Source organism: Tachyglossus aculeatus, chromosome 5 (genome assembly GCF_015852505.1).
Source record: "Tachyglossus aculeatus isolate mTacAcu1 chromosome 5, mTacAcu1.pri, whole genome shotgun sequence".
In the NCBI taxonomy this organism is placed as follows: Eukaryota; Metazoa; Chordata; class Mammalia; order Monotremata; family Tachyglossidae; genus Tachyglossus; species Tachyglossus aculeatus.
Window position 1 is genome coordinate 97560535 of NC_052070.1, and position 12988 is coordinate 97573522.

The 12988-nt window shown below is 45.0% G+C and overlaps 1 non-coding gene across 1 annotated transcript; it reads left to right on the plus strand.

The window, feature by feature from the left end:
- The first annotated feature begins 1665 nt into the window (after positions 1-1665).
- LOC119929203 lies at positions 1666-1803 on the plus strand. The gene has a single exon (XR_005451339.1). It is a non-coding gene; the product is annotated as a small nucleolar RNA SNORA7 (small nucleolar RNA).
- The last annotated feature ends 11185 nt before the right edge of the window (positions 1804-12988 follow it).

Below are 12988 nucleotides of genomic sequence, written 5' to 3' on the forward strand. Positions count from 1 at the left end.
GAATACAAGTCCCCTGACACACAGCAGGAAAGTGATAGAGCCGAGATTAGAATACAAGTCCCCTGACTCCCAGATTGTGTGCTTGCCCAGAGGAAAATGCTGCTTTTTAAATGAATGTGACATTACTAAAAATTATCTCCTGGCATTTAGCAGATTCTACATGCAGATGAAAGTACATAGAGTTAGAATCTTCTCATCCAGTGATAGGGGATGTTCCATGAGTTCAAAGTCCAAGCATCTGTCAATAAGGAAGAAGGATGGGATAAAAATAATTGCTCAACTTTTTGTTAGGCCTTCATAGTTAAGCTGTCTGTATTGCTTTAGTTGTGGGCCCAGTCACAATGACACTGTTTGCATATCTTCCTCTTCCCTTTCAGAAACTGTTAGAACTAAGAAAGGAAAAGGAGGAAAGGGAAAGAGAAAGAGAGGGGAAGGGAGTGGGGGGGACTAGAAGAAGGGGGGTGGAGTGAAGGGACAAGGACAGGAAGAGGGACAGGGAGAAAGAAAGCATAGAAGACAAATATCTCCTGGCATTCCAGATCATCAGAACTACAAGTCTCAGAATGCTGCAAGACACAATGTAAGCATGTTCAGAGCCTCCCACAGCCAGGTGAGGGAAGTCCCAGCATTAACATAAGCAAGAACAGATGGATGTAAGTACAGGTTAAATTGACTGGTTAAGCCAGGAATCTAGATCTGTGGCTAAACCAGAAGGAATGGTCAGTTTGCAGAGAAATGCCCCCTCGAGGCTGCAATCCAATACTATTCATTCCTAATTGTACTTTAAAAAGACCCCCCTCCAGCACTGATGATATCTGATAGTGGCTGAATTCTGCTGTAAGTCACCAATTCCGGAAATGCTGAACCCCGGAAAGAAAACTGGGTTTGATGAGAGTCCAGGTTATAGTAATGCTATGTACCAAGGACTTTCTGTATGCCAAGCCCTGGGGTAGAGAAAAGAGAATCAGATCAGATATAGCCCTTGCCCCACAAGAAGCTCACAATTTAAGAAGAAGGGAGATTAGGTATCAAACTCCCATTTTGCATATGAGGAAACCAAGCCACAGAAAAATCAAGTGACTAAGATCACAAGACAAGATCACAAAGCAGGCTGACAATTACTTACCTGACAGACAGTTATTTCCCCCATTTCAAAGTCTTATTGAAGGCACATCTCTTCCAAGAGGCATTCCCTAAGTCTTCCTTTCCTCTTTTCCCACTCCCTTCTGGTTTCCTCCCTGTATTATCCTCTCCTTCAAGCCCCACAAATTTAAATGTACATATATGCTACTTATTTATTTTATTTATATTAATGCCTGCCTCCCCCTCTAGACTTGAAGCTCATTGTGGGCAGATAATTTGTCTGTGTATTGTTATATTGTACTCTCCCACGTGCTTTGTGCAGTGTTTTGAACACAGTAAGTGCTTAATAAATATGATTGAATGAATGAATGAAAGAATGAATGTAAGGCTACTGGCAGGCCTCCTGAATCTCAATTCTATGCTCTTTCCTCAAGGCCACGTAGCCTCCCTATTTCCACTTATTCCATATAGGAGGGCTTTAAAAAAACCTTTACCTGCTGGATTACTAATTGCTTTACTTTGTAAACAAACGTAAAGAAATTGAATTGCTTACATGGAATAAGAATTATATATATCATTGATCCTCTCTCAGGGTCACACTTGGAGAGTCTCCAATACTCTATCAGTTTCAGCTATGGGAGGGAAAGTCAAGCAGAGGCATACCCATTCCATTCCTAGTTTGGGCAGTGGCTAGCGAGTGGAAGGCAATCTGCTACAAGTCAAAACTCAGCCATGCTGGGCAGCAGCAACATGGGAGAGAGTCGAGGGTGGATACTCAAGTTTACTGCGTGGAGGGAGGCAATAGTAAACCACTTCCAAATTTTTACCAAGAAAACTCTATGGATACACTACCAGAACGATAGCAGATGGAGAGTGGGGCTTTCTGGGAGAGATGTGTCCATGGGGTTGCTATGGGTTGGAAATGACTTAACAGCATAAGACAAGACAATATCATTGATACATATATATATACACACATATATATATAATGTATATTGATATATACATATATATATACACTCAATCAAGGTATTGATTGATCATTTACTGCATGCAAAGCACTGTACTAAGCACTTGGGAGAGAGTACAGTATAGCAGAGTTGGTAGTCATGTTTCCTGTCCACAAGGAATTTACAATCTAGAGGGTCTGTCTGTCTGTCTATCTACCTACCTATCTGACTTTTTGTCTATATAGCTAGCTAGCTAACTAGTTCTATATAAAGCGGAGCCATTTTCTTTGTGGAGACTGTCGGCAAGAAGGCTATTAAGTCTATTGCCCGAGTCATATTTCATTTAGTAATCTGATCTTTCCCACTTTGACATCTCCCTGGCTTCTAGGAGTGTATTTTAAAGGGACAGCAGTGCCTATAAATACAGTCTCCTTTCTAGGATGACTTTGGAGATGCCAACTGAGGAAATACATCTCTTTTCACCACCACATTATCTACTTGTGCCACAAGCATCTCAATGACTCTTTTGCTTACATTTTCCTTTCCTGCCAAATTTTCACCCCTCCAGCGCTGCCCCCCACCACCCTCCACCACAAACAAGTTGTCTCAAAGACGAAGTGTGCCTATCTCCCAATCCTGACACTTCTTATTTCACAGTGTAAAGATGAACCAGATGGATAACTCCTCAGTTTTCCCATGACGTGCAATCACACCTCCAGCAGAACGTGTCATTCAGTAGGGCGCTCCAGAAATAACTTGCTTTAAGGGTCTTCCAGTGGGTTGGAGTGCGGCACTCAAGCAGCTGGTTAAATTTATGACAAGATTTGCTAGGAATTATTTTTCTGGATACATTAAAAAATCTTGGCAAAAACTGGGTGACCTTTCTTCGAAGGCGGTTATTACACCCGCACTGTTGTTATGCAGTAATGGAAATTGTTAATTCTGAGGTTGAAGAGGATGTCCCTGGGCACTGTAACGACATGTCCACTAACTTGCAAGCTACCTATGGTCCAGGATTGTGTCTAATAATTCTACTGTACTCTTCCCAGCCCTTAGTACTGTGCTCTGCACACAGTAAATGCTCAATAAAGACCACTGATGGATCAATATCCCGAGACAGCCTGGTTGGTGGTAGTGGTTGCATAATGCCAATTGCAAAGCCAAGTTGAAGGGTTTTTGAGCTTTTCTGGAAACTGAAAATACGCTGTGGCCCTCTTCCTTTGCACGAATAGCGTGACGCTCATTAGTGTCCCTGGCCATTCTGAAACCAATTCAAGGGGGAGTTTTTGGCAATTTTGTTCCTCATGAGGTATTAGGGCAAGTAAGAGGATCAGCTAGGTCAAATACTCTTCTTTCTTCTGGACTTGTATTTCACCCCAGAGTGACATTTCTCTACATGGTCTTATCTGGGACTCCACTACCCACTATGACTATTCCCCTTACAAAGGGATCTTAAGACCAGCCAAGGGCCATTGACACATTTCTAAAAAGAATTTCCTGACAGGTTGGCAAGCCTGTCATTCCAGCTGGATCTTCAGCTGGGCTAACCTCTATTCAGGGCTGTTTTTTTTTTAATGGTATTTTTTGAGCACTTACTAAGTGCTGGGGTAGATACAAGTTATTCAAGTTGGACACAGTCCATGTCTCACTTGGGGCTCTCAGTCTTAATCCCCATTTTACATGTGAGGTAACAGAGGCACAGGAAAGTTCAGTGACTTGCCCAAGGTCACATAGCAGACAAATAGCAGAACTAAGATTAGAACCCAAGTCCTTCTGACTCCCAGGCCCATGCTCTATCCACCAGGTCAACCTGTTTTTCAGCTGGTTTTATCCTAATAATAATAAAATGATACTACTACTCTACTACTACTACTGCTACTACTATGTATGTACTACTATGTAGTAGCAGTAGTAGTAGTAGTAGCAGTAGTAGTAGTAGTAGTAGTAGTAGTAGTAGTAGTAATAATAACTGTGAGCCCATTGTTGGGTAGGGACCATCTCTATATGTTGCCAACTTGTACTTCCCAAGTGCTTAGTACAGTGCACTGCACACAGTAAGCACTCAATAAATATGATTGAATGAATGAATGACATTTGTTAAGAAATTACTGTGTGCCAGGCACTGTACTAAACACTGGGGCATCTACTAGTTAATCAGGTTAAACATGGGGCTCACAGTCTCAGCAGGATGGAGAACAGGTATTAAGCCCCATTTTAAAAATTGTAAGTGAGACCTAGAAAATTCAAATAACTTGCTAAAGTTCACACATCAGAGCAGGGGCAGAGTCAGGGATCATATGTGTGTATATATTATATGTATAGATCATGTATATCATATGTGTGTATATATATACACCGCCCCCCCCCCCACATACAACTGCTTCATGGTGAGCTGAAATGGCATAACTACACAGGGTGGAGAGAAGAAATGCTTTAAAGGTATTCAAGAAACTGAGGCACATGGAAGTAAAATTACTTGCACAAGGTCAAACAGCAGGACTGGATTAGAATCCAGGACTTCTAAGTCCCAGGCACACATTTTTTCCACTAGAGTATGCTTCTTCCAAGGGTCAAGGAGTCTCTTACCCCTAGTCTTATTCTGTTCTGGGGTGAAGGGAGGACAGGGATAGGGAGTCTTACACAAGCCTGCTCAGGTGACTAATTATTCTCTTCACTCACCCTTTGAGGGAAGTCTCTCACTCACTGCTGATGCAAGTTTCTTTTGTATTTGGAAACCATACTGTAGAACAATTAGGTAAAAAAATAAACAAAACCTCCTGCTTTATTTTGCCCCAAATTGGTCATTGAGTTCTATGGGAAAGAGGCTAATTCAGGACATCCTGTCGTTAGGTTCTGGTATATTTATTCCTTTGGCCATTGGATTAACTTTGGTTCTAGAAAGAAAGAGATTAAGCCCTATATTACAGTTCTGAGTGTGGAAAGGTTCACCACTGTTTTCTAAATAGGCTGGAGGAGAGCAAAGTGCATCAGCTAAAATATACCACTTTTTTTCCTCAGTTTATCAATGACACAGCACCTTAGAATGAGTTTGAGAAAGAAATTAATTCTCAGTCCTCATCAGGAAATGGAATTAAAGAAGAAAAGAAAGTGAGTGATTCCTATTGCAAGAACTACTCAGATTGGTTTACCCTCAGTAGTGAGGAGACATTGGTTAACAAGGCCCATCTAATGTGTTTCTTTTAAAATCGGAATAGTGCAGTCAACCTCTTAGCAGGAAACAGGAAACAGTACAGAGTTGCTCTTCTCTTTTTGGAGGCAGTGGTGACAGAGATGACCTTAGCCAAGGGAGGAGGGAGAAGAAATTTACTAGTTCAAATGAATCTTTAGCTCAGGGGTAGGCAAAATATGGCCCAATAATGGATTGTCTCAGGTCCACCAAAATGTCCAGCCAAAATTAACATCTTGAAGGTTCTTCATGACATGCTATGACAATTGTCCTCCTCTCAGCATCACACCTGGAGAGTTTCCAGTACTCTAGCAGTCTTGACTATGGGAGGGAGAGTCAAGCAGAGGCATACCTAGCTTGGCCAGTGGATAGCAAGGGGAAGGTGATCTGCTATAAGTAAAAACTCACCTGGGCTGGGCAGCAGCGGCATGGCAGAAAGTCAAGGGCAGAGACTCAGGTTTACTGCATGGAAGGAGACAATGGTAACTCTATGGATACACTACCAGAACGGTTGCAGATAGAGGTGGGGTAGTCTGGAAGAGAAGTGTCCACGATGTCCCTATGGGATGGAGATGACTGGACAGCAAAGGGCAAGACAAGATGACAACTGTATTGGTAGATGTTGAAAACACCATTTGATGTGTGCTGTGCTGCGTGACTGATTAAGCCTTGTTAATCAATCACTGCTTAATCAGTGCTTAGGCAGATTCAAACCCAAATAATGGCCACCTCACCTGTAGGTGTCTAGATGTCTGGTACTAGTTTCTCACTGATTGTGACTGGTGGTATTAGCAACACAGCAATAAGGGAGAATCTTGAACATGTGGGAAGGACTTCTGGTCATATGTGCTTCTTTCTTGCTTCTGGTCATCCAGAGTGAATCTCACCATCTTGGTGGAAAGAACCATGCACAAGGCCTTCCACCAGGAGAAAAGATAAGTCAATGTTACGGGCCCCATAGTCAAATAGGTTAAGGAACAATACCAATCAATCAATCATATTTATTGAGTGCTTACTGTGTGCAGAGCACTGTACTAAGTGCTTGGGAAGTACAAATTGGCAAAATATAGAGACAGTCCCTACCCAACAGTGGGCTCACAGTCCAGAAGGGGGAGACAGAGAACAAAACCAAACATATTAACAAAGTAAAATAAATAGAATAGATAGGTACAAGTAAAATAAATAAATAAATGAATAGAGTAATAAATATGTACAAACATATATACATATATACAGGTACTGTGGGGAAGGGAAGGAGGTAAGATGGGGGGATGGAGAGGAGGACGAGGGGGAGAGGAAGGAAGGGGCTCAGTTTGGGAAGGCCTCCTGGAGGAGGTGAGCTCTCAGTAGGGCCTTGAAGGGAGGAAGAGAGCTAGTTTGGCGGATGGGCAGAGGGAGGGCATTCCAGGCCGGGGGATGATGTGGGCCAGGGGTCAATGGCGGGACAGATGAGAATGAGGCACGGTGAGGAGATTAGCGGCAGAGGAGCAGAGGGTGCGGGGTGGGCTGTAGAAGGAGAGAAGGGAAGTGAGGTAGGATAGGGCGAGGTGATGGAGAGCCTTGAAGCCGAGGGTGAGGAGTTTCTGCCTGATGCGCAGATTGATTGGTAGCCACTGGAGATTTTTGAGGAGGGGAGTAACATGACCAGAGCATTTCTGGACAAAGACAATCCGGGCAGCAGCATGAAGTATGGATTGAAGTAGGGAGAGTCATGAGGATGGGAGATCAGAGAGAAGGCTGATTCAGTAGTCCAGACGGGATAGGATGAGAGCTTGAACGAGCAGGGCAGCGGTTTGGATGGAGAGGAAAGGGCGGATCTTGGTAATTTTGCGGAGCTGAGACCGGCAGGTTTTGGTGACAGCTTGGATGTGAGGGGTGAATGAGAGAGCGGAGTTGAGGATGACACCAAGGTTGCGGGCTTGTGAGACAGGAAGGATGGTAGTGCCATCAACAGTGATGGGAAAGTCAGGGAGAGGGCAGGGTTTGGGAGGGAAGATAAGGAGTTCAGTCTTGGACATGTACCAGACTAGGTTAGCCTGAGGATCAGCCAGGCTTCTAGTTTCAAATCTCTATTATCTGTTTACTGACTCTTTAGTAAAAATTATCCCTGCTTAGTGAGAATCAAGATTCCAACAGATAGTTTTGAACATTTAGTAAATACTATCTTTTCTATGAAATGCGATTTTGGGCAAAGTCTGTTTGTGTAGGTGTGCGTCCACAGCCTCCATAGATATTGGTTTCGGGAGGAAGGGGAGGCAATAAGCTGCTGAATCACAGGATGCTAGTCACTAGCAACCTTCTCCCACCCCACCTCACTAAAGTTTCCCACACCCCTTGGGCTCTCCAAATTAATCAAGAATGGGCCGATGGCAGTGAATTACCTGGACTGCATTATCGGGACCAGATAAACCCGGGTAAAGGGACCCCAAAATCTTCCTTCTCAATGATCATTCTTATTGGGAAAGCTAGGCTGCCTGTCTCCAGTCTGGCAGAGAAGAGGTGATTCAACCCTGAGTTTTCAGGTAGAAAGCCACTTCCCACTCCAGCCCCAGCTGGTTCCAGATGGGCCCCAGGTGTTAGTGAGGCTAGGAGCAACTTGGTACTGATCTGATCCTCTGTAGTGGCTGCAAGATGCTGCCGGTTAAACCCCAGGATCCAAACTGGGGCCCGTTCTCCTCAAAAATCTCCAGTGGTTGCCTGTCAACCTACAAATTAAGCAAAAACTCCTCACTCTCAGCTTCAAGGCTCTCCATCACCTCACCCCCTCCTACCTCACCTCCCTTCTCTCCTTCTACATTCATTCATTCATTTCATTCAATCGTATTTATTGAGCGCTTACTGTGTGCAGAGCACTGTACTAAGCACTTGGGAAGTACAAGTTGGCAACATATAAAGACGGTCCCTACCCAACAGTGGGTTCACAGTCTAGAAGAGGGAGACAGAGAACAAAACAAAACATATTAACAAAATAAAATAAATAGAATAAATATGTACAAGTAAAATAAATAGAGTAATAAATACGTACAAACATATATACATATACACAGGTGCTGTGGGGAAGGGAAGGAGATAAGGCGGGGGGGATGGAGAGGGGGAAGAGGGGGAGAGGAAGGAGGGGGCTCAGTCTGGGAAGGCGTCCTGCAGGAGGTGAGCTGTCAGTAGGGCCTTGAAGGGAGGAAGAAAGCTAGCTTGGCGGATGTGAGGAGGGAGGGCATTCCAGGCCAGGGGGATGATGTGGGCCGGGGGTCGACCGCAGGACAGGTGAGAATGAGGCACGGTGAGGAGAGTAGCAACAGAGGAGTGGAGGGTACGGGCTGGGCTGTAGAAGGAAAGAAGGGAGGTGAGGTAGGAGGGGGCGAGGTGATGGAGAGCCTTGAAGCCGAGGGTGAGGAGTTTCTGCCTGATGCATAGGTTGATTGGTAGCCACTGGAGATTTTTGAGGAGGGGAGTAACATGCCCAGAGCGTTTCTGGACAAAGACAATCCGGGCAGCAGCATGAAGTATGTATTGAAGTGGGGAGAGACAGGAGGATGGGAGATCGGAGAGGAGGCTGATACAGTAATCCAGACGGGCTAGGATGAGAGCTTGAACGAGCAGGGTAGTGGTATGGATGAAGAGGAAAGGGCGGATCTTGGTAATGTTGTGGAGGTGAGACCGGCAGGTTTTGGTGACGGCTTGGATGTGAGGGGTGAACGAGAGAGCAAAGTCGAGGATGACACCAAGGTTGCGGGCTTGTGAGATGGGAAGGATGGTAGTGCCATCAACAGTGATGGGAAAATCAGGGAGAGGTCAGGGTTTGGGAGGGAAGACAAGGAGTTCAGTCTTGGACATGTTGAGTTTTAGGTGGTGAACAGATATCCAGATGGAGATGTCCTGAAGGCAGGAGGAGATGCGAGCCTGGAGGGAGGGAGAGAGAGCAGGGGTAGAGATGTAGATCTGGGTGTCATCAGCGTAGAGATGATAGTTGAAGCCGTGGGAGCAAATGAGGTCACCAAGGGAGTGAGTGTAAATCGAGAACAGAAGGGGACCAAGAACTGAACCTTGAGGAGCCCCTACAGTAAGGTGATGGGAGGGGGAGGAGGAGCCTGCAAAAGAGACTGAGAAAGAACGACCGGAGAGATAAGAGGAGAACCAGGAGAGGACGGAGTCTGTGAAGCCAAGGTTGGATAGCGTATTGCGGAGAAGGGGGTGGTCCACAGTGTCGAAGGCAGCTGAGAGGTCGAGGAGGATTAGGATAGAATACGAGCCATTGGATTTGGCAAGCAGGAGGTCATTGGTGACCTTTGAGAGGGCAGTTTCCGTGGAATGTAGGGGACGGAAGCCAGATTGGAGGGGGTCAAGGAGAGAGTTGGTGTTGAGGAATTTGAGGCAGCACGTGTAGACAACTTGTTCAAGGAGTTTGGAAAGGAATGGTAGGAGGGATATAGGGCGATAACTAGAAGGTGATGTGGGGTCAAGAGAGGGTTTTTTTTAGGATGGGAGAGACATGGGCATGTTTGAAGGCAGAGGGGAAGGAACCAGTGGAGAGTGAGCGGTTGAAGATGGAAGTTAAGGAGGGGAGAAGGGATGGAGCGAGAGATTTCATGAGATGAGAGGGAATGGGGGAATGGGGAATGGGGTCAGAAGCACAGGTGGCCAGAGTAGCACTTGAGAGGAGGGAGGAGAGCTCCTCTGAGGATACTGCTGGGAAGGATGGGAGAGTAGCTGAGAGCATTGAGAGCTGGGGGGTTGGAGAAGTGGGGGGAGTGACTTTGGGGAGGTCAGACCTGATGGATTTAATTTTATTAATGAAGTAGGAGGCCAGATCTTTGGGGGTGAGGGAAGGAGGATGGGGAGGAACCGGGGGCCTGAGAAGGGAGTTGAATGTACGGAAGAGCTGACGGGGATGATGGGCATGGGTGTCAATAAGGGAGGAGAAATAGTTTTGTCTGGCAGAGAGGGCTGAGTTAAGGCAGCCGAGCCCAGCCCGCACCCTCTTCTCCCCTGCTGCTAACCTCCTCACTGTGCCTCGCTCTCACCTGTCCTGCCATCGACCCCAAGCCCACATCCTTCACCCAGCCTGGAATGTCCTCCCTCCACACATCTGCGAAGCTAGCTCTCTTCCTCCCTTCAAAGCCCTACTGAGAGCTCACCTCCTCCAGGAGGCCTTTTCAGACTGAGCCCCCTTTTTCCTCTCCTCCTCCCCATCCCCCCCGCCCTACCTCCTTCCCCTCCCCACAGCCCTTGTATATATTTGTACAGATTTATTACTCTATTTTACTTGTACATATTTACTATTCTATTTATTTTGTTAATGATGTGCATATAGCTATAATTCTATGTGTTCTGATGATTTTGACACCTGTCTACATGTTTTGTTTTGTTATCTGTCTCCCCCTTCTATACTGTGAGCCCGTTGTTGGGTAGGGACCATCTCTATATGTTGCTGACTTGTACTTCCTAAGCACTTAGTACAGTGCCCTGCACACAGTAAGCACTTAATAAATGTGATAGAATGAATGAATGAATCTCTATTATTATCTCTATTCTCCCAAGTTCTCAATACAGTTTTTTGTTGTTTTTAATGGTATTTGTTAAGTGTTCACTCTGTGCCAGACAATGTACTAAGCACTGACATAGACACAAGCTAATCAGGGTGGACACAGTCCATGTTCCACATGGGGCTTACAATCACCAGGCACAGAGAAGTTAAGTGACTTTCCGAAGGTCACACAGCAGAAAAGTGGCAGAGCTGGGATTAGAACCCAGGTCCTTCTGACTGCCAGACCAAAGCTCTATCCACTAAGCCATACTGCTTCTCTACTTCTAATACAATGCTACGCACCTATTAAGTGCTCAGCATGGCATAATGGATAGAGCTTGGGCTGGGGAGTCAGATATTTATGGGTTCTAAACCCAGCTCTGCCACTTGTCTGCTGTGTGGCCTTGGGCAAGGCACTTCAATTCTCAGTGCTTCAGTTACCTCATCTGAAAATGGGGATTGAGACAGCGAGCCAGACATGGGACAGGGACTGTGTCCAACCTGATTTGCCTGTATCTACCCCAGAGCTTAGTACTGTGCCTGGCACGTAGTAAGCGCTTAACAAATACCATATGATTTTTAATTGATCACTGATCATATTCTCTTATATACTACTACCAATTATTATTATAATTTGTTAAGCACTTAATAGGTGCTAAGCAATGTGCAAAGTGCTGGAGTAAATGCAAGACAATCAGGCCAGGCACAGTCCCTGTCCCATGTAGGCCTCACAGTCTAAGGAGGAGGGAGAACAGGGATTGAATCCCCATTTTATGGATGAAGAAATTGAGGCTCCAAGCAGTTAAGGGACATGCCCAAGGTAACAGGGCGGGCAAGTGGCAGAACTGAGATTAGAACCCAGGTTCTCTGACTCCCTGGTCCATGCTCTTTCTACAAGGCCACTTTTAAAGGAAAAGGGAATGTCAAACTACCCCTGCACACATTGAGGGGAAAAAAAATCACCATCGGTAGCATCTCACTCTTGAACCTGAAAGACAGACATATACACTTGTTTGTATGTACGTATGTAGCCCCCCAAAATGCCCCCCCCCCCCACCAGATTGGCATCATCTGCAAATTGTTCCTTAAATCACTAGGCACATGCTTTTTTACTGCATGTTTAAAATCCTCCAATCAGATGCATATGCAACACCTGTTGTAGTCATTCCTAATGTCCTTGGGTCTGTTTCAAGGTCTGCTTAATTAGGATGATTGCTAGGGAATACGCTGTATGGTATTGTACTAAGTCTAAACAACAGCTAAAGAGCACATAGAGTCCATTTAAACAGCAGGTTTGGTATTTTCTGCAGCTGATTCCTGAAGCTTAACAGGTGTGAACCCATGTTGCTGAGACAGATCTTCCACTGCACAGCTCTTTGCACATCCTCTACCGTTCCTTACTTCTATTTCTGGAAACTAAGAATGAGCAGCTCTCACCTTCATATGGTTTTGTAAAGCTTGACTGTTTTGCCATAGCTCTACTGTGTCTCCATTTTAGTTATTCATCAATATTTATTGGCCACCCATGGTAGGCTTGGCACTGTGTCTCAAACATCATCATCATCATCAGATAGTGTTATTGTTGTAACATTATTTACATTATTTGGTCAGGTGAGAACAAAAGTGGGTCTTGAGCTCTAGGGGCTGGCTATCTCTGGGGCCTCCTCCCTACTAAAAAATAAGGTCATTGTGATGGAATATTTCTTAGATTGTAACATGGTGGTGTGGACTCCAACATACTCCCTCTGTCTGGTCAAACAAGAGATGATTTATTCAGAGATCCTTAAGATACATGTCTGCTCAGTCTCCCAAGAATAAACTATTTGCTTCAGGTAACCAAATTTACTTCTGGTTCTGGATTATCATTATTGTCATTATTGTCATTACTATCCTAACTATCGAAGATGACTCGACTGCATAGGACAAGACAATTATTTAAAGTATTTGTTAAGTGCTTACTATGTGTCAAACACCGTTCTAAGTGCTGGGATAGATAAAGTTAATCATCTAGACCAAAGTCCCTGTACTACATAGGGCACACAATGTAAGTAAGAGGCAGAGTAAATATTTAGTCTCCATTTTACAATGGAGGAAACTGAAACACAGAGAAGGTATGTGACTTGCCCAAGGTCACACAGCAAGCAATTGTCAGAATTATCTTTGGAACCCAGGTCCTCTGACTCCCAGGTCCATACTCTTTCCATTAGGCCACGCTGCTTCTCAAAGATTACTACTCTACACATTCAC